The sequence below is a fragment of the Typopeltis vanoorti genome, chromosome 13 (assembly GCF_054136105.1).
Source record: "Typopeltis vanoorti isolate ZY-2024b chromosome 13, IOZ_Tvanoo_1.0, whole genome shotgun sequence".
NCBI lineage: Eukaryota > Metazoa > Arthropoda > Arachnida > Uropygi > Thelyphonidae > Typopeltis > Typopeltis vanoorti.
Genome location: NC_143561.1, coordinates 50,803,960 through 50,825,334, shown reverse-complemented (window position 1 = coordinate 50,825,334; position 21,375 = coordinate 50,803,960). Strand labels below are relative to the sequence as shown.

Below are 21,375 nucleotides of genomic sequence, written 5' to 3'. Positions count from 1 at the left end.
ACTGATTTCAGGAAAATATGAGATGAAATCTTAGAAGAAAAAAAAAAAAAAAATTTGCTTTGTCAGAATTTTAAAAAAGGTCCCTCATGAAATTTTAAAAGACAAATTTTTGTCTATTTCAAACTATGAATTCCTGATCAGTTAGCTGCAATTGACATTAAATACTGCTTTGACTAAACAGATTACTTCGGAAAAGTGTTAAAGAATAGCAAGAGAATGCATATAAACTGTATTTTCATCTTAGAAATGATGAGATGGGAATGAATGTCAAATCAAAAAGATGAAAAATGCATATGAAACAGTGTTACCAAGTCCATGTTTTCAAAAGTAGCATTGAAAACATGGGAGACTTTGACTAGGCTCTTTAATTTAAGTCTCAGCTCTGGTAGAGTTCCAAGGGGTGAGAGGGCAAAATAATTCCCTTGCATAAGAGAGATTCTAAGACTGCAGTAACAAATTATAGACCAATCAGTATCTCAGGAGTGGTAGTAAAAGTACTAATATGAAGAATGGGTAGATAAAAATATGATACTGTATGAGGGTCAACATGGTTTTGTGAATACAAATGGAAGAGAAATAAATGATGGTTCGTGCAATAGTGAGGAAGATAGTAAAATGAATTATACGAGAATGTAATATTCATAGAACACATTTTTCTTTCGCTCTTCCTCTTTGTTCATTCACTTCACTTCTGTTCTCTGAAAGCCTTCCTTTATAGATCTCCTAAAATGCATTGGAAGATTTTCAAATCTAATGTTATGAAGTTCTTCTTTCTTTTTAATCTCTTTCCTCATGCTGCCAACATTTCTTAGTGTCATGTTCTTGAAATGAACTTGACACTAAGATGGCAGAACCAGGAAACTGAGATAATAAAGCATAATAACAGTATAAATGAAGTCAGGATGAAACTAATAAGGTTGAAACTGGGTAATAAAGATAAATTGGACAACTAGACAAGAGACTGGAGGTGGGAGAAGAGAGAGAGAGAGAGAGATGCAAATAGATGGAAGACAGCTTGCAAAGAAAGTATAAAAAAGTATACAAAGAAGTATAAAAAAGATAGTAAGGAAACACGCTGTGACAGACTGTGTTACACTGTAAATCTATCATAGTCAAGAAGAAAAGTGTCAAAATTATGTTTGGGTGAAGGAGCAGACACTTGCAAAGCGTTATTCAGACAATAGAGAGGGGGGGAGGAATACAAGAAGATGAAAACTGACTAGCATTAGCTGACAATCTTAAACACAAATTTTATTATTATTACATAACACCTCCAAGGAGTTGAAGGGCTCATCACAGGAGGGCACTCTGCTACACATATCATCTCAGATATGTGTAGCAGAGTGAAAGATATGTGTCTTTCAGGTATTTGTCTCTAAAGGACAAGTACTTGGAATTCAGGGGCCACACTGCACAAGTTGTGAAGACACCAGATAATGGCAATGATGCAGAGAACCCTGACATGCAGAAATAGAGGGTATGATGTCATTGTATAAGGCTTGATCAGGCCACATATCGATTACTGTGCACAGATTTGGTCACCAAGTTTTCATGGTGATGAGGATATGTTGGAAAGGATCCACAGAAGATTCACAAAGGGGGGGGGGGGGTCAGTGGTCTTTGGAATGAGGATGACTTTGAGGATAGATTGAGGGAATGTAAATTACAAAGCCTCATGAATAGGAGGAAGAGGTGGGGGATATGATTGAGACATATAAGCTAGTCAGGGGGTTTGTTATCAGATTAACATGAAAGAGATTTTTCATAGAATGGGAGGGGGGGTAGAACAAGAGGCCATCGCTATAAGGAGGGTGTGAGCAGAGGAGTGAGGAGAAGGTTCTTTGCATGAAGAGTGGTTGGTGAGTGGAATGCATTGCCTGAGTGTGTTGTGAATGTAGACACACTGAATCAATTTAAAGCATGGTTGGATGAGCATTGTGTGCAATAGTGTGTACCTCTCACGATGAGGCTGTAACTCCATGGAGTTCAGATGTTAATAATACTCATACTACACAAAACTACCATCGATACTCTACTGCCCATCACCAACACCAACAGAATTTGTCTGTAAATTGCACGTATTCTGAAGGCGGATTTGCCTGTATGCAGGATAAACTCGAGCTTATGAGAGAAAAAAAAAAACCTACTACCTCTAGTAGTAGTTGAGATCAGCTATTGGCTAACTCAACTTAAAATGAAAAAGTCCATATAAAGATTCCTTCTCTTAATGACAAGAATCAAACTTAGACCTTTTTCCAATTGAAGGGCACAATATACAGTTGTTCTTCCAACTGTGCTACAGATTTAAAAGGGATCTTTTTTTTGTCTCTCCCTGAAGATGTGTTGTGAAAGCAAAATAACCACAATATGATCTCCATGCAAGAGAGAGTTTGCTATTAACTATTTGCTAAAATGGAGATTGATGATGATTATGCTCAGCAGAGCAACATTATCATCATCAATCTCCATCGTGTACCCCCAAGGGGTGTTCAGGTTACCATGACTACACTTACATGATTAAGTTTACATTATTATTAATCTCCTATCAACAATTTTCTTCCAAATCAGTCTATTACTTGTAAGAACTCCAATATTGTCATATCTAACATTACATGTTTCTAAGGCACTTCTCACCAAATCAATCCACCTAGAACTTAGTCTTCCTCTGGATCTCTTTCCTGCCATCTCGGCATTCAAACACCTGTTTTGCTAACCTTTCTTCACCCATTCTATTGAAGTGGCATTACTACCTTAGATTAGCTCTGCTGACAGATTCTTAAAAACTAATAAGGTCAAGTTTCTTTCTAGTATCTTTATTTTTAATATGATTTTGCCATTGGTTAACTCCTCTAATTTTTCTCAGGATACTCATATCTGTGGTCTCTAGTCTTTGATCAAATGCTTTAATTCTAACCCAATTCTAAAATCCATAACTTAAAACTGGTTTAAACACTGTCTTGTATACTGCTAGTTTGGTGTTTTGGCTAATTTCTCTCATATTCCACATAAATTTATTCAGCTGGCTACTCACCATACCAGCTTTGTTTATTCTGTTGTCTGTTTCCAGATTTAATCTGACATCTTCACTAAAAACTGTGCCTAAATATCTGAAATATTTTACTTGTTCTATAGGATCTCCATTCAGAATGCAGCTGAAGATTTCTATGCTCCTGCCTATGTTCATAGTTTTGGTCTTTTTATTTGATTTTCATACCATATTTGTCAGGCTGTTATTCAATTTAGTTAAAGAATTCTGGAGACTTCACCAGAAGTACAATATCATCTGCATAAAGCAAAGATCTAAGTTTGACATCTCCAATTCTTATATCAGGCCTAATGCCACTTACTTTCATGATGTGATCCATATAGATGATGAGTAAGATTGGATATAATGTGCATCCTTGTCTTACTCCTAATTTTACATTAAGCCATCTTCCTATAGTTTCTTCAATTCTAACTGCTGATTGACAACTTAAATATAGACCATGTATTACAAAGATAATAAGCCGAAAGGCTATTTTACCGGCGAATTTGTTAATTAAGAGGGAGATGTTAAATCCCATTTTATTTTATAGCCGGGTATGAAACTCGGGTCGAAATCCATCGACCTGAGTTTCGTACCCGGCTATAAAATAAAATGGGATTTAACATCTCCCTCTTAATTAGACCATGTATTGTTCTGCACAATGTTCCATTCACGCCATATAACTGAAGTACTTTGAAAAGCTTTTCTATTGACATCTAATTGTATGCCTTTTCCTGATCTACAAAACTTAAATAGAGGTATTTGTCATATTCCCACGATTTCTCAACTATTTGTCTTAAAGTGAAAATCTGATCTTGACAACCTCTATTTGGCTTGAACCTAGCTCGTTCTTCTCCACGTTTCTTTTCCACAATTTTTTTCTCTTCCTCAACCTCATTTCAAGTATGCTTGCATAAATCTTACCTGAAACATTTAATAGAGATTTTATTCATTTAGCATATGGCTCACATGTGAAAAGCTACATTACAATAATCTTTAGTACATGTAAACATTTAGTATAAAATAGACAAAATACTTAAACATGGCCAGTATGCTAAGTAATAACCTAGCATACAGGACATGCAGGTTATTACTTATCCAATCAACTGCACTTGGTGTAGGATGGATGAAGTCTGACAAGTTTCCACAGTATGCCCATTGAGCACATTCTACTGTGATATGACTAATTTTCTAGTGGGGGTGATCAACAGTTGCATCTGGCTAAGGCAATCATCCCCCATTTGTAAAGGTTGCACATCTGCCATAATTGGTGCAAATTCTGTTAAGCGTGGACCAAGTTTTCCATGCCAGGTCAAAACCCAAAGGCATCTGGGTTGGCTCTACTAATTCATGGAAGTCCCCTGTTGAAGTATTATACCAGAACTCTTTCCACTACTCCTTCATGTTAAAATTTGTCTCCACAAGATTTTTCTCCATAGGATTGGAGGATGCCTTGACTTTTAGTCTATTTATTTCTAGAAGAGGGATGTCTTCGTGGATTGGGAGATCTTGGATTTCCATGATTTTGCTATATTCAAGTAGAAGAATGTTGGATCTGCAGAGGTGTGGAGGTGGGAAGTAACTTAGCACTGGGGAGCCAGTAGGTTGGGATTGATTTCACAGTTCTAGAAATAAGGCGCATAGTGGTGTTAAGCTGAGCATCGAACAAGTACACATGAGGGGCTATTCAGCCATACAAGTGAGCAGTATTCAGCTGCAGAATAAACAAAACCAAGAGCAGTACAGCATAGCATTGCTGCAGAGGCACCCAAGTTGTTCTGCAGAGTTTTTGCAGTATGTTGTTTTGTGTTTTTATCTTGGATGCTATATTAATGATATGTGGTTTAAAGGATAGAGTTCTATCCAAAGTGACACCCAGATGTTTTAAGAATATGTTGTAGCATAGCAATTTGTGATTAAAATAGACCATTCAGTTCTTTGTTAGCCTGATTACTGTTCAAGTGGAAGCATGAAACTTCTGTTTTACTAGGGTTTGGGCGTAATCTCCATTTGAAGAAGTATACATCTTGGATTGCAAGGTCATTTGTTAGTGTGTCTTCCATTGTAATAAAGCTGGTGTATCTGGTGGCTAGAGCAATGTCATCAGCATAACAAACCTTCTTGAATGCTGCAGTAGGAAAATCTGCAATGCACAAGCTAAAAAGGAAGGGAGCCATGACTGATCCTTCTGGTAATCCATTATTCCAGTGTTCTTTGTTTACTTCTGTTCTCGTTCATAACCACTTGGAACAGGCAGTTAATTAGCGTGTTTTCAATTAGTTTAGCTATCATTCTGCATGGGACCACACAGAGTAACTTGCAGATTGCACCTCGCCTCTAAACTGTATCATAAACTGCGGTAAGGTCTACAAAAGCTACAGCTGTTTTCAGGCATTGTTGGTAGCCTGCCTCTATATATGTGGGGGGGGGGGGTGACAAAACCTGATCACAGCAGCTTTGTTGATGTCTGAATCCAGGCTGTTACACTGGGACTTGTTCCATTATTTTAGGGGCAATTCTATTGAAGATAAGCCTTTCTAAGAGCTTATAACAGGCACTAAGCAGGATGATTAGTCAGTAATTTTCTGGTTTATTGTTAGTTTTCCCAGGTTTTGAAATAGGGATAATTTTTTTTGTTCTCTTAAACTCTTTCAGAAAACTACCAGTCTGGAGGATGTCAGAGAAGAAACAAACCAGCAACTATTGAGCTTTTTGTCCTGACTGCAGCAGGAAGTCGGGATGAATACCATCAAAACCTGGAGCCTTGCCTGGTTTCACATCCATTAAAGCAATGTTAATATCTTCAAAAGTGAAAGGTCGTGAATATAAAAGGTCCGATGGTCTACTATTCTTCAAATGTGTAAATTCTCTTTTTATTTTAAGTGTGCTGTTTGTCCTTGATGGTATATCTTGATCTATAAACTATATGGGATGCATATATGTGATACTGGTCTGGCTGGCCAAGTGGTTAGTGTATCCGCTCTCCAGCCAAAAGGCTGCAGGTTTAAATCCCGCTGTGGGCATGGATGTTTGTGAGTGTCTGTAGAAATACCAGTGGTGGTCGGCGGTAGATGGTGGATTGAGTAGTGGAGACAGAGTTGTAGAGCAGGTGCCCTCCCTCAATGAGTTCTTGGACTCCCTGGAGGTGTCAAAATAATAATAATGTTAGGAGAAATAGCTGATTGTAGATAAAAAGTATGTAGGTAGAAAAGTCGTTCAGTGGCTGCACCGCATAGTTCAGAAGGCCTGGACAGAGAGGTCCTTTTATCACACACAGCTCATCATACCATGCCTTGAACACATTCAAACTCCTTGCAGATACCACACTCTCAGGCAAGGCATTCCAATCATTCACAACTCTGCATGAAAAAAACCTGCCCCTCGCTCCCTCTTTATACAGTTTCCAGGGATGACCTCTGGTTCTCCCCCGATCTCCCACTATTTTCTGTAGAACTTCTCCAGCATTAATCCTATAACAACCCCTTATCAACTTGTAGGTCTCTATAATATCTCCCCGTCTTCCTCCTATCCACCAGACTCAGCAAATTACATCTTCTCAATCTTTCCTCATACTTGACATTCCAGAGGTCAGAATCACTTAGTCAATCGCCTTTGGACCCTTTCCACCATCTCTTCATCCTTCCGAAAACCAGGTGACCAATTCTGGGCACAATAGTCCATGCGTGGCCTAATCAAAGCCTTATACAATGGAACAAGAATCGTCCTACTTCTACACGTCAGTGTCCTCCGCATCATTCCCAGAAGCCTTTGTGTTGTCTTCACAATTTTTGCTATGTGTCCCCTAAATTTCAGATCCTTATCCACTATCACCAACAGATCTCTTATTTCTTCCACCTCCAATAATATATCCTCACCAAGCATAAATTCTGCATCCCATCTTTGTTTTCCAAATTTTAAAACCTTACATTTTGCAACATTGAACTCACATCTCCATTTTTGTGTCCAATCATACTTGAGAAATGGTTGAGAAGGATTGTGGAAGAGAAACTTGGTGAAGAACAAGCTAGATTCAGGCCAAACATACGCTGTCAGGATCAGATTTTCACTTTACGACAGGTTGTTGAGAAATCATAGGAATACAACAAAGATCTGTATTAAAGTTTTGTAGAGCTGAAAAAGGCATATGACAAGGTGCCAAGAGAGAAGCTATTCCAAACACTACAGTCATATGGTGTTAATGGGGCATTGTATCAAGCAATACTTAGTCTTTATTTGAGTTGTAAATCAGCAGTTACAATTGAAGGAAGTACAGGAAGATGGTTTACTGTTAAATCTGGTGACAGACAGGGATGTATATTATCCCCTCTCTTATTAATTATCTATATGGATCACATTATGAAGGAAAGTGGTATTAAACCTGATATCAAAATTGGAAGTGTTGATCTCAGCTGTTTGCTTTATGCGGATGATGTTATACTTCTAAATAAATCCGCTACAAGTCTCCGAGATTCCTTGACTAAATTGAATAACTGTTGTAATAGATATGGTATGAAGGTCAGCATTAAAAAGACAAAGACAATGAAAATAGGAAGAAACATTGAAAATATCAACTGCATTGTGAATGGAGAACTTATAGAAGAAATAAAACATTTCAACTACTTAGGCATGATTTTTAGTGAAGATGGTAAGTTAAATATGGAAATAGGCAATAGAATCAACAAAGCTGGTATGATAGGAAGTCAACTGAATAAATTTATATGGAATAAGAGAGAAATTAACTGTATACAAGACAGTGTGTAAACCAATTTTAACTTATGGATCTGAGAGCTGAGTTAGAAGTAAAACACTTGACCAAAGACTAGAAACCACAGATATGAGAGTCCTGAGAAAGATTAGGGGCATGAACAGATGGCATCAATGGTAATATTATATTAAAAACGAGGATATTAGGAAAGAACTTGATATTGTCAGCATCCAGGAATGCATTAGCAGAGTCAAAGCTCAGGTGGTATGGGCACTTAAGCAGAATGGGAGAGGAAAGATTAGCAAAACAAGTGTTCTCTGCCAAGTTGGCAGGAAAAAGACCCAGAGGAAGACCAAGATATAGGTGAATTGATACAGTAAAAAATACCTTAGAAGACAGAAATATAAGACCTGATCATATTGGAGTCTTGACATTTAACAGACTGATTTGGAGGAAAATTGTAGATAGGAAGTTAGTAATGTAAATTTTTCATGTAGTACTATCATATCCTGTACACCTTCTTACTAACTTCCTGATATATACCTTGAGGGTATATATCAGGAATTTGATGATGATGATCTTGCTCTTAAGAATGCTAATTCATGTATTTGAGTGCTAGTTCATGTGTGCGGTAACCAGGAGATCAAGAAGATAGTCTGGTCTGGTTGCCAGATCGCTCTAGCTCTTTAGAGTTATCCATGGTGCATAAGGAGACAAGCTAGAATTGCACCCCTTAGTATAGATATTCCTCTGTAATTCTCACATTGTTTTATTCCATTTTTTTTTATAGATGGGTACTATGAGAGCTCTTCTCCAATCATCGGGAATTTGACCTTCTGACCAGACTCTCTGAATTATGCATTGTAACCACTGTCTTTCCACATTTCAAGTTACAACTTTTTTTCTACCTCAAGTGCTGAAAAGTACTCCTCTTTGCATTCCTCCTGAAAATTTTCTAGTATGGTTCTTTAACTGCTTGGTTCATTTTGCAGTCTTTCAAAATAATTATCGCAGACATTTAAGATATCCTTATCTTCAGTTTTCATGTCACCTTGATCATCTTTGATTCCTTATACAGTACTCTTTCCTTATTTCTAAGCTTCTTCAAGAGCCTCCAGAACATTTTGCCAACTTCCTAATAATTATTTTCTATATTCTTACGTAAGTCTTCCCATGATTTCTGTTTAGCTACTTTTACACATATCTTGACTTTCTTACAGAGGATTGTGTAAGAAACCTTCTTGTATCCAACGTGTTCTTATTTTTCTATCCTTGAAGACACCTTCACCACATACCTCCCTAGCTGAATCAATCAACGTCTTCTTCAGAGTTGCCACTGAGACTCCAAGGTTTGGTTCTTGTTTTCAATTTGTTTCATTTTTTTTTTCCAATAATGTTTGTATAGTTGAGTGCAATTTACCCATAAAAGCTACTCAACTTTAATTCTTTTTAAAACTTTCTTACATACTGTTCTTTTCAATGTGTTATCCATTTTTATCCTACTTAGTACTAAGTAATGGTCACCTTCCAATTTTAAATCCTCTGTACACTCTTGTATCCTGAACCAGCATGTTGATATCGCTATCAACAATGATGTAGTCAATGAGGCTTTTCTCATTTCTTGTGTCGTCTCTCCACATGATCTTGTGGACATCTTTATGTTGAAACATGGTGTTAGTAATAACTAGTCCGTATCCTGAGCAGAAGTCCAGTAAATTGCAAGTCCAGAAGTCCAGTAAAGACCGACTGAACAAACAAGAAAAACAAGTTAAGGAGAAAATTACATACAGAGACTCAATAATCAGGGGATCATTGATCTCCTCACTGATCCTGTTACAATATGTTACAATCCTGGCTAATATGAACAGTGAGGAGATCATTGATCTCCTCACTGTTCATATTAGCCACGCTATCCGGATCAAAAAAGGTAAGTCAAAAGAAATGCTTCTCTTGGTAGGTATAAATGATTTGAGAGGCAAGAAGTATTCTATGAGGGAGGATGTAAAGGAGTTGTCAGAAGAGGCAAAACTGAAGAGTGAGAAGGGTGAAGATTTTAAATCTCCTACCATGCTATGATAATAGGGGCAAACTGAGGAGGAGAGCACTGGTAGCCAACGAATCTATACGTAGATTGTGCAAAAGGAATGATGCTGAAAGAAGGATTTGTACAATGCTGATGGACTTCATCTAAATGGTTTTGGTGTTATGTGTCTGGAAAGAACTTTATTCACCAAGCACGCTGAGGTGCAAATTCAGGAAAACTTAAGCAATTAGGTTGGAAGCAAGTGAGTTTGCATGAAGGTACTCATGAGGCGAGATAGAGAGCAAGAATGACCAAATGTGGAATCTAGTCTCTCAAGAAAAAAATATTGAATACGGTAGTCAATTCAGGAAGTAAAAGTAGGTGAGGGACTAAAGGAATGCTGCAATTTCTATATGCTAATACCAGAAGTATTAGGAACAAGAGGGAGGAGTTTTTGACATTGGTTAGTGCAACCTCACCAAAAGTTACAGACATTAGTGAGACATGGCTATCATGATGTAGTTACAGGGATTGAATGTGAAGGGCTTAGTATTTTCAGGAAAAACGGAGAAGATAGGATGGGGGAGGAGTACTGCTGATGATAGCAGATGAATTGCAGCTAAAAAGAATAGGAGTCAGGCAGGATGGTGGCTGTTCATTTGAAACAATATGGTGAGATTAAGGCCATTAAGACAAAATATACAGTCGGATGTTGCTATAGGCCAGTGAATTCCACAGATAATCTGGAAGACGTGCATCACCAAATTAGTACAATGAGCACAGGTCAAGTGATTATTATGGGGTACTTCAACTATGGAGATATAGATAGACTGGAAGAGAGAAAGATCACATGGTAGGAAGGAAATAGAATTTATGCAGATAATTAATAGATAATTACTTAAGGCAGCATGTGATGGGAGAGTACTGGACCTGGTCATAGGATCAGAAGAGATATCAATAACCAAGGTGACCACATTGCCTCTAACTGGTGAAAGTGACCATTCAGTCTTGACTTGTGAGACTGTAAAACATGAGGAATATTCTATCAAGAAGGGTTATGTGGAACTACAAGGCAGGTGTGATTATGAAAAGCTTAGGAAGAAGCTTAAATCTGTGCCATGGCATAAAACACTGCAGGGTGAGGATGTTAGTGGCATGGGATATAGTTAAGGGTCATCTAGAGCAGTGCTTCCTAAACTTCTGGATGTCAGGACCCACTTTAAAAAAATTAAAATATTTCATGCCCCCCCCCTCTAAAAAAATCGTAATATAGACATATATTATTATAATATTTATTGTATTTATATTCAATACAAAACATACACAGCGAATATTGCAAAAATCAAATGCAAAAAGTATTACATTATTAGCATCTTACATACACATTTGACACGGCACGTTATCTCATTTTTATATAGATAGATATATTGTTATTGTACATTTGCAGTACAAGCACATGAAACGTTAAACGGTTAGTAATAAAGAAAGAATTAAAAACATAAAAGAAGTTTAATAACAATTGAACATGATGGTGTTTCAATCCTGCTACATAAAAAGTCAATATCAGGTGAAATATTTGAAAATGCAATTCTTAGATTTCTGCTTTGAAATGAAACTTATATGAATAAGCATATATTTACTAATATTCATTAAACGCCAAAATATGCAGGAAGCAAAATTTGTGAACCAACACCAATGTGTGATTTTTTCCCCCATTAAAATATAAAAAATAACAAAAAATAATTAATAAATAAAAATGAAATACGTTTCTTTTAAGATAAAAAAAATCTACTTAGTCTTAAAACATTTTAAATTTGTTTTCATTATTTCACGGGCCCCCTCAACAAAACCTACGGCCCCCAAGGGGACCGCAGCCCACAGTTTAGGAAGCGCTGATCTAGAAGAAGCAGTATTAAATTGTATACCTAGGGTGAGGAGGTCTAATCAAGAAGGGTTATATGTTAGGAGTATAATGCAGGAGTTAGATGGATAAGTAATATCATTAAGCACGAGCTGCAGAAGAAGAAAATGCTATGGAGGGTATACGAAGAGAAAGGACCAGCAAACTCATGAACAGTACAGTACATCTCAGGCAAGAGAGGTGACCATCATGGCAAGGAAGGCAAAATCAGATTATGAGAAGAATCTAGTCAAGCAGGTCAAAGCAAATCCCAAAGAATGCTTTCTTTATGCAGCAAGTAAGAGGAAGAATGACTATGGAAGATTAACCTTAATGATTGATGATGGTCATGAGGAGACAGAAGCAGATAAAATAGTTGAGTTACTGAGTGACCACTTTGCAAAGGTATATCATTCTAGTGAGTTAACTGCTTTACCCTATGTGACAGACATTAATGTGGGAACAACGGTGGATGAATTGGAGGTTCCTAGGATATTGCAGAATCTCAATGTAAATATACATATGGGATTAGATGAGATATCAGCTAAGGTTTCACAAGAATGTGCAAAGAAACTGGCAATGCCTTTGACTAAACTCTTTAATTTAAGTCTCAGCTCTGGTAAAGTTCCAAGGCAGTGGAAAGAGGACAAAATCCTCCCTTGCATAAAGGAGGTTCTAAGACTGCAGTAGCAAATTACAGACCAATCAGTATCTCAGAAGCAGTAGAAAAAGTACTAGAAAAATTGGCCAAAAAGATAATTCCAAAATGGGTAGATAAAGGTACAATATTGTATCAGAGTCAACATGGTTTCGTGAAAAGTTGGTCATGACTTAGTAATTTATTAACTTTTTATAATAGAGCTGGATAAAGGAAATGGCTGTACAATGATTTTGCAAAAGCATAAAAGAAGATAAAATTTTCTCATAATGTTCCTATATGCCTGGTGGGTTTCATTTCCTACTCTGCTGTTCATATCTCCAACAAGGACCACTTTTTCCATTTTCTTTATGTCAGCTGCCTGTTCTAATGACTCAAAAATATTCTTCCACTTCTTCCTAGAAGAACCTTTTGTGGGACCACAGACACAAATAAGTTTCATTGTGCATCTCCCCATTTTGAAGTTTGCCCACATAACTCTCCTTGAAGTTGCCATTCAATCAAGAAGTTTATATTTGCTATCTACTCCTTCCTTTCCTTGATCATTATTGCCTGAAAATAACATTCTGTACTTATTATTTAGTAAGATCTCCCTTGTTTTTGTCTTCAGCAGAGCATCCATTTAAAATCTTATGCTTAACTCATATATATATATATATATATATATATATATGAGTTAAGTTAAGTATATATATATTTCTCTATGTGTAGAGAAATCTCTAAAAAATAAAAGTTACAGCAGCCAAATTTTGTATAGCTCATTCCAGTATACAAGCATTTCAAAAGCTCTGCACACTGCCTACACACAGCAGTTGGATGATGCAACAGTTTCTGCCTTTACATCAGTTTTAAGCCAGACTAAGTAAAACTGCCATGTGATTGTTTTCTGTTGTTGGTGTTGGTGAAATAAAACTTCGAAACAGAGGAAGAATCCAACTCAGGTCAAACATTGCATAATGACTACTGCATTTATGCAGTAGTCATTATGCAATGAAACGATATATGAAATTGAAATGATATATGAAAAAAAAAAACAAATAAGATTCACAAATGCTTTATGTGAAGATTTTCAGAAGATGGTACAGTGAACCACAACAGAGTGACATGGTGTGCATCTTGTGTCTAAGTTCGGATCTGAAATCTTTAATTTGAATACCGCAGCATTCCCTTTTAAAGAATCACAAAAACACTTGCAGTTTTAGTTGCCTGTTTTCTCTAAAAGTCATAACATAAAACCATTCATCTTCACTTTCTTCTGTCCTTTTATCTCCTTTAGTGTTCAGAACTTTATTTTTCTTTTTATACAAAAGACTCAGGGCTGGATTTAGACTTGCTGAGGCCCTAAGATACACAAAACCCAGAGGTCCCCTACTGTTTTAAATTACATCAACTGGTCTCAGAAAAATTTTAAATATATACGCCTTTTTAATATATGAAAATATATTGTCTTTTAATTTTTATTAAAAAAATAATAAAGTATGTGTTTACAAAATCACAGAAATAATTATATAATTAAAGGGTTTTAAAAAAAAAAAAAAAAAAAAAAAAAAAAAAATCTCAATCACTTTTACAATATGCCAAAATTATTTTAATGTTATATTTTGTATATTTAAAATTATTTAGAAATTATCGTGATATGTCTGACTTCATTTGAGTGAATTTTCTACAAATATTTTTTTATTAATTTTTATATATTTTTTTATTTGAGGCTCCGGCAGATTGCGAGGCCCTAAGCTGTAGCTTTTTTAGCTTATACGTAAATCCGGCACTGAAAAGATTTCATAAAAATCCACTTATTGACTTCCAAAAATCGAGTTAATTTTTCTCTCAAAACAGCATTATACATTTCTTCTCACTCTATGCATGTTTCACTGCACATCATACTTCAGGTTTTCAGTCCTGAAGCAAAAAAACTGAACATGTTATTACCTTTATTTGAAAATGTAAATCTTGCACATACGAGGGTGGTCTGGATTTGTATGAAGTCTTTTGTATAGAAAGAAAAATAAAGTTCTGAATCCTAAAGGAGATAAAAGGACAGAAGAAAGTGAAGATGAATGGTTTTATGTTATGACTTTTAGAGAAAACAGGCAACTAAAACTGCAAGTATTTTTGTGATTCTTTAAAAGGGAATGCTGCGGTATTCAAATTAAAGATTTCAGATCCAGAAGTTTCCAGAGTTGGAAATAAAACTTCTATAATAAATTTGTTGGGAGCCACACATGATCAAATAACTTTAATGAATGAAAAGGAAATTTAAAAGGAAGGAAAAAAACTGCAAATTATGCAAAGAAAAAATATATTTTGAATGCATTTAAGAAGTTGGGCGAATATTCAGTTGTTAATTGGTATATGTGGATGCTTGGAGTGCGTTTGAGGAAAGAGAGGAGTTGTATGCGAGAGACCGTTTACATTTGAATGAGGAAGGGCATAGGCATCTGGAGAGATTGCTGTTCTGAACGAGTCAGTGTGTCCCAGGGAGGATGATAGCAGGGGTGGCCTCTTGTGGGAATGGATACTTGGGAGAAGGGAGACAATGTCAGGTAACACTGAGCCCAGTGGAGTCTAGAAGGGATAAGGCTGGGTATAGAAACAATGGCATTTATATGCTGTATACTAATGCCAGGAGTATCCGGAATAAGGGAGAGGAATTGGTGGCGCAGATAGCATCAGCCTGGCCAAAAATTATTGCGATCACTGAGACGTGGTTGACAGAAGAGGATATAAAAACAGGAATAGAAGTCGCTGGGTATAGCATTTTTCGTCAGGATAGGAGGGGAAAGCGTGGTGGTGGGGTGCTGCTTATGATAAGTGATGACCTATGTCCTCTAAGAGTGGAGAATTTGGAAGGAAGTGAGACAAATGATTTTGAGAGCGTATGGTGTGAGCTAGAGGTAGGCAAGACAGGATATTTAGTGGGGTGTTGCTACAGACCCAGGAGCACAGAGGATGGGGACCAGGAGATGTTTAGACAGCTAAGTTTGGCAAGTGCAAGAAGAATGATTGTTATGGGAGATTTTAACTTCAGTAGTATAAATTGGAGAGAGGAACATGCATGTAACAATAGGGGAATGGAATTTCTAGAATTCTTGAGGGACAAATGTCTTAGGCAACATGTAACAGAGGGAACAAGAGGTTCAAAAATTTTGGATTTGGTTATAGCATCAGAAGAGTTGATAATAACTGAGTTGACGTCTCTCCCACCAGTTGGAGAGAGTGACCATATGGTGTTGACATGGAAAATGAATAGACATGCAGGAGTATCAAAGAGACGGGAACTTATGTGGAATTATAAGGCAGGTGATTATAATAGTCTTAGACGTCAACTTCGGGAAGTTTCATGGAGGGAGGAATTGGATGGCCGGGATATCACCAGTGCGTGGGAAATTGTGAAAGAATATTTGTTATCAGCAATGGTAAGTTGTATACCACGAGTGAAGAAGAGGGCACAATTTGGAGTAAAGTGGATGACAAACAACATTAAACAGGAACTGCATGCGAAAAAGAGGCTATGGAAGAGATATAAGGAGACAGGTGAAGAGAGGATGGGTGAAGAATATAAGACACAGGCCAGAAGAGTGACTCGTGTGGTAAGGAAAGCGAAACTGGAATATGAGAGGAGATTGGCCCTAAGATCCAAAGAAAATCCTAGGGAATTTTTTAGCTATGTGGCCAGTAGGAGGAGAAATGACTGTGGAAGAATGATATTGTGGGATAAAAATGGGAATAGAGTGACTGATGCAGAGGACATAGTGGAATTGTTCAATGAACACTTTATTGGAGTATTTCATCCTAGAGGAGTCAGTTTTAATGCTAGAGGGATAGGACTGGTACGAGGTCTGGAGGTACAGGAGGAGAGTGTGTGTTTCAGATACTGAGTACTCTGGATGTCAGTAAAGCTGTGGGACTGGATGGTATTTCGCCACGAGTTTTGAGAGAATGTGCTAGCGAATTGACAATACCTTTAACGTGGCTTTACAATGAAAGTCTGGCTTTGGCAAAGGTGCCCAGGGAATGGAAGGAAGGTAAGATAGTGCCATTGCATAAGGGTGGTAACAGACTGGAAGTGTCTAATTATAGGCCAGTCTGTGTGTCATCAGTAGTTGTTAAGATCTTGGAGAAAGTAGTGAGGGACCGTGTACAGCATTGGGCAGATGAGGGTAATGTTATCTGTGAGAATCAACATGGATTTGTGAAAGGACGCTCTTGTTTTAGCAATATGCTAGCCTTTTATAATAAAGTTACAAGAGCATTGGATGAGGGAAAGGCATATACTGCAATTTTCTTAGACTTTGCGAAGGCATTTGACAGGGTGCCACATGATAAGCTGATATTTAAGTTGCAGCACATGGGTCTGGATGTCAGATTGGTCAACTGGATTCAGGATTGGCTGTCTGATAGGTATCAGAGAGTTGTGTATGGTGGAGCAGTTTCCAGGAGGCAGAGGGTTACAAGTGGGGTCCCACAGGGCTCAGTACTAGGACCTATATTGTTTAACCTTTATATCAATGACATAGCCAGTGGATTGCAGGGGGGATATTCAGTTGTTTGCTGATGATGCGAAGCTGGGAAGGATTATTAGTAATAGCGCAGATGTGGTAGCCCTGCAAGAGGATTTAAATAAGCTAGATAGATGGGCAAATGAATGGGGGTGTCAGTTTAATGCAGCAAAATGTAAGGTCTTGAGGTTTGGGAAACATCGATGGGATGCTGCATACTCTATGGGAGGAGTTATACTGGAGGAAGTAGGGGAGACAAGAGATCTGGGGTTGATGATTGATAGAAACCTGAAGTTTAGGGGACATATTGCAAAGGTGGTGAAGGTAACACAGAGGATTGCTGCTATTATGAGAAGGAAACTGACCTGCAGAGATAAGAGGGTTATCATTCCGTTGTATAAGTCTCTGATCAGACCACACTTGGACTATTGTTCTCAGATTTGGTCCCCAGGATTTGAAGGGGATAAATTAACTGTGGAAAGGATACAAAGACGGATGACAAAGATGGTTTCAGGACTGTACAATGATAGTTATGAGGATCGGCTGAGAGAATGTGGACTGCAGAGTTTGGCGGATAGAAGAAGGAGAGGTGATATGATTGAGACTTTTAAACTGTTGAGAGGTGGTTACAGGGTTGACACTGGGGAGTTCTTTCGCTTGGTTGATCAGCGGGAAGGAGTGATGACAAGAGGCCATCCCTGGAAGTTACGAAAGGAAACTGTGAGCAAGAGGGTAAGGAGTGGTTTCTTTGTGTGGAGGGTGGTTGAGCCGTGGAACGCATTGCCTGATGGAGTGGTGGGAGCGAGAACGGTCAGTGACTTTAAAGAGTGGTATGATAAACTTTGTGTTTCTCGGGGGGGGGGGACCTCCCCTCGATGAGTCTTGACAGACTTTATGTCTTAGGAAGGACCTCCCTCGATGAGTCTTTTGACTCCTTGGAGGCCTGAATAATAATAATAATAATAATAATAATAATTGTCTCTAATAATTGTCTCTGGCGAGTGAGCAAGCAGATTTCTGAAGCCCTGCATATAGCCAGATAATTTTAGAAAATGTGCAAAAGAGTTGACTGTATGACCTTCACTTAGTTGTTTATCAAATCTTGCATTAAGGAGGGAGCCCCCTTCCTCTCACAGATTAGAAGGAAGGCAAAAATAATGCCACTACACAAAAGTGATGTTAGAAAGGATGTTTCCAATTACAGACCAGTCTGTATATCAGAAATTGTAAAAATTACAGTTCGCATAGATTTATAAATTGTAGGTCTTTCTTTGACAAATGTGACAAAAGGAAACTCATATAAAAATATTCATCGACTTCGCAAAGATGCTTGATGCATCATCGCATGCAAAGCTGGTGTACAAGGTAGGAGAGATGGAAAGGACTGGTTACATCGTTAGGGGATTGGTTGTCTGAAAGATATTATAGATCACCACATGCAAAGTTGGTGTAGGTGGTGGAAGAGATGGAAAAGACTTGGATGGTTAGGAGACTGGTTGTCTGAAAGATACCAACAAGTTGTGTTACGGAGAGAAGGGAAATAAGTGTCCTAGCAAAGGAAGGTAACTAGTGATGTGCCAAAGGGCTCTTCTTTGGCCACTGGTATTCAACTAGGGATGAATTCTCAAGGTGAAATGATATTTCACATTGACTAACAGGAACATTCATGCATTTGCTAATCAGGAAAAGTTGAAAAGAGTTGGAAAAAAGTAATGTTGATATCAAGTCCTCTCAGGAACATTTAAACAAACTTTTAGTATGGATGAATGAGCGAAGGGTTGCTGTTTTAACATTAATAATTGTAACATGGTGCACCTTCAAGTACAAAGGTTTATGGCTATGCGTGTGGATGAAATTAGGGGTCAACAGAGGCCCCAAGAGTTCAGACATATTTCAAGTGCTGTCAACACTAAATAAGGCATTTCTATGATAATCAATACAATGCAGGAGATAAGTCAGGGGGGGGGGGAGTGGGAAAGCCATGATCCATACTATACATGGATATCAGTGCAAATCTGGTCACCTGATTTTAGGTTGTGAGGAGGGTCTCAGGAGAAGATCCAGGTATGAGTGACTAAGGCAATATCAAGATTCCGGAATGAATGAATGAATTTTGATTAAAGGGAGAAGTTAAGGAATTGTAAATTACAAAATTTAGTGAATAGGCAGAAAAGAGATATGATAACATTTAAGCTGGTAATAGGAATTTTAAAGGATACCATAAAAGTAATTACATATAAACAGTGCAGGATGAGAATGAGAGGCCATCCCTGGCAGTCACATAGTTCAGCAAGAAGTAGATTTTTTACATGAAGAATTACATGTGAGGGGAGTGCTTGCTGCAATGTTTTGTGAACGCTAGAAGTGAGAATGAGTTTAAGATTAAATAGAGAGATATGTTATATGAATGAGATATCCACAATAAGTCAGCTGACTCCATGGGAATTTCTTATTAATATGTCAATAATAATGTAATGAATACTACATTATCCATTATAAAATGTCACTGGCTTGATTGACTGAGTGGATAGCATAACCATTCTACAACCAGGGTTGTGGGTTTAAATCCCACCTTGGGCATGGATGTTTATAAAAGCCTGCTCTAGACAAGCATGATAGCTGAGTTTTTAAGGATTATCTGATTGTAAAAATTGTGTGCAAAATGGGGTGATGACATTGTCAAATAGTCTGGAAGTTCTGTATACACAAACTGAGTCCTCTTGCACAAAATAGAATGCAATGGAAGAATCATATCAAGATAGCAGACATCTACAGGCATTGAACCCATGGTGGTTGTTGTTAATATTGTAAAAAAAAAAAAAAAATTTTAAATGCCAGCAAGTTGGCATCATTTGGTAGTCATTCAATATATATTTTTGAACTCCTACTGGTTAACTTTTTTGTTAATCATATTGCAAGAGTACAACTGAATATGCTTAGTAATTTCAATAATATGACTAAGAATATTCAGTTGTTTGCTGATGATGTAAAATTGGGGATAAGGAGTGATCTAATGCCACTCCCTTTGGGAAGATTTAAATAGATGAGTGGGTCAAACGATTGGGATTCCAGTTTTGGTTAACGTTGCACTTTAGATTGCAAATGTATTAGAATGTATACTGTATCTACAAAACAGTGCTTCAGTAAGTGAATAAGATTTTGAATGTGGAGATAATGGTCAACAGAAGACTGGAGTTCAGGATATATTTCAAGTGTTGAGAAGACTTAAAGGGCATTACCGCTATGAGCACACTATCAAGTAAAGATAAGGAGGTAGTTGCACTGTATAAGAAAATCATCCCATTTCAACTGATGTGAAAACTCTGCAAAGGATACAGAGAGCTTGTCACCAAGGTAATATGAGGATTCTAGAATTGCTTATGAGAAGATGAAGAGTAAATTGCAGAGTTTAGAGGACAGACAAAAAAGAGATGCATGAAAGAGCAAAGTTGGTGAGAGGATTTTATGAGATATAAAAGGAATTATAGACTAAAGGATGATAATGAAAAGGCATCTGTGAAGTTGTGTAAAGATATAGTAAAGAGGAAAGTGAGAAATGAATATAAGGAATGTAAATGAGTTTAAGATTTGACGTAATAGATATGTTGCTCACCAAGTAAGGTCTGCCACAGTCTTGGCCATTGGAAGTTTTGTTATGGATGTTAATAACAACAATAAGTTCATCTGGAGAGAGAAAACACATAAGAAATAAGAAGTCTCATTAATTATGTTATTGTTAATAAATGGATTTAGAATACAAGAGCATAAAGGGGATTTGAACACAGTAAGTGATAGAAGCCATTTGGTTCTGAGCAGGGAAAACAAAATGAGTAACTAAGTGGAGTGAGGGGGCACAAAAGAATGAAAGTCAAGCATCGTTCAGACACCAACTGCAAGCTCAATTTACAAATATTATGGCAAAAAAACTTCAAAATACTGGAAACAATAATCAAAGATTAGAAAAACACATTGGCAAAATCTTTCAGGAAGATATATGGTGAAGTTGTGTACAAAGAGAGAACACCATAGTGAGCTAAAGAAGTTAAAAAGGCAGTCATGCAAAAAAAAATTGTATGAGTCAAGTAAGCCAGCAACAAAATTGCCCAGACATAACAGAAAGGAAAACATATAAAAGCTAAGGCAAATATAAAGTAGATATATAAGTCATAGGAAGATTTTGAAAGACCATGTTAAGGTTTAATGGAGTGAAAACAGCACAATAAAGAAACATGCTTAATGATTCCAATATATAATCTATGTCCCAGAGACATACATCATCTGGGATATATAAAAAAATAAAATAAAAATAAAAAAAATGAAAAAATGGCCAATATTATGCTGTAAGCCTATGTCCATGAGAGGTGCTGTTGTGGGTTATTATTTTTAGGCTTACAGTCTAATATTATTAACCACCTAACCGGCCATTATGGATCAAATATACATCCTCATATGCTTCATATCCATCATATATTTCAAATTAATATCAATGTTATTACAATTTTAATGCACTTCCCATCCATGATAACCTCGACTTCTATAGACATCTTGGCCAGTAGCGTAGTTAA

General features: G+C 37.1%; 1 protein-coding gene across 2 annotated transcripts in view; it reads right to left on the bottom strand.

Annotated features, from left to right (window-relative positions):
- The window catches only part of LOC150100146 (E3 ubiquitin-protein ligase HECW2-like), a 708,695-nt gene that overhangs the window by 669,398 nt on the left and 17,922 nt on the right, over nt 1–21,375 (bottom strand). The window lies entirely within an intron of this gene.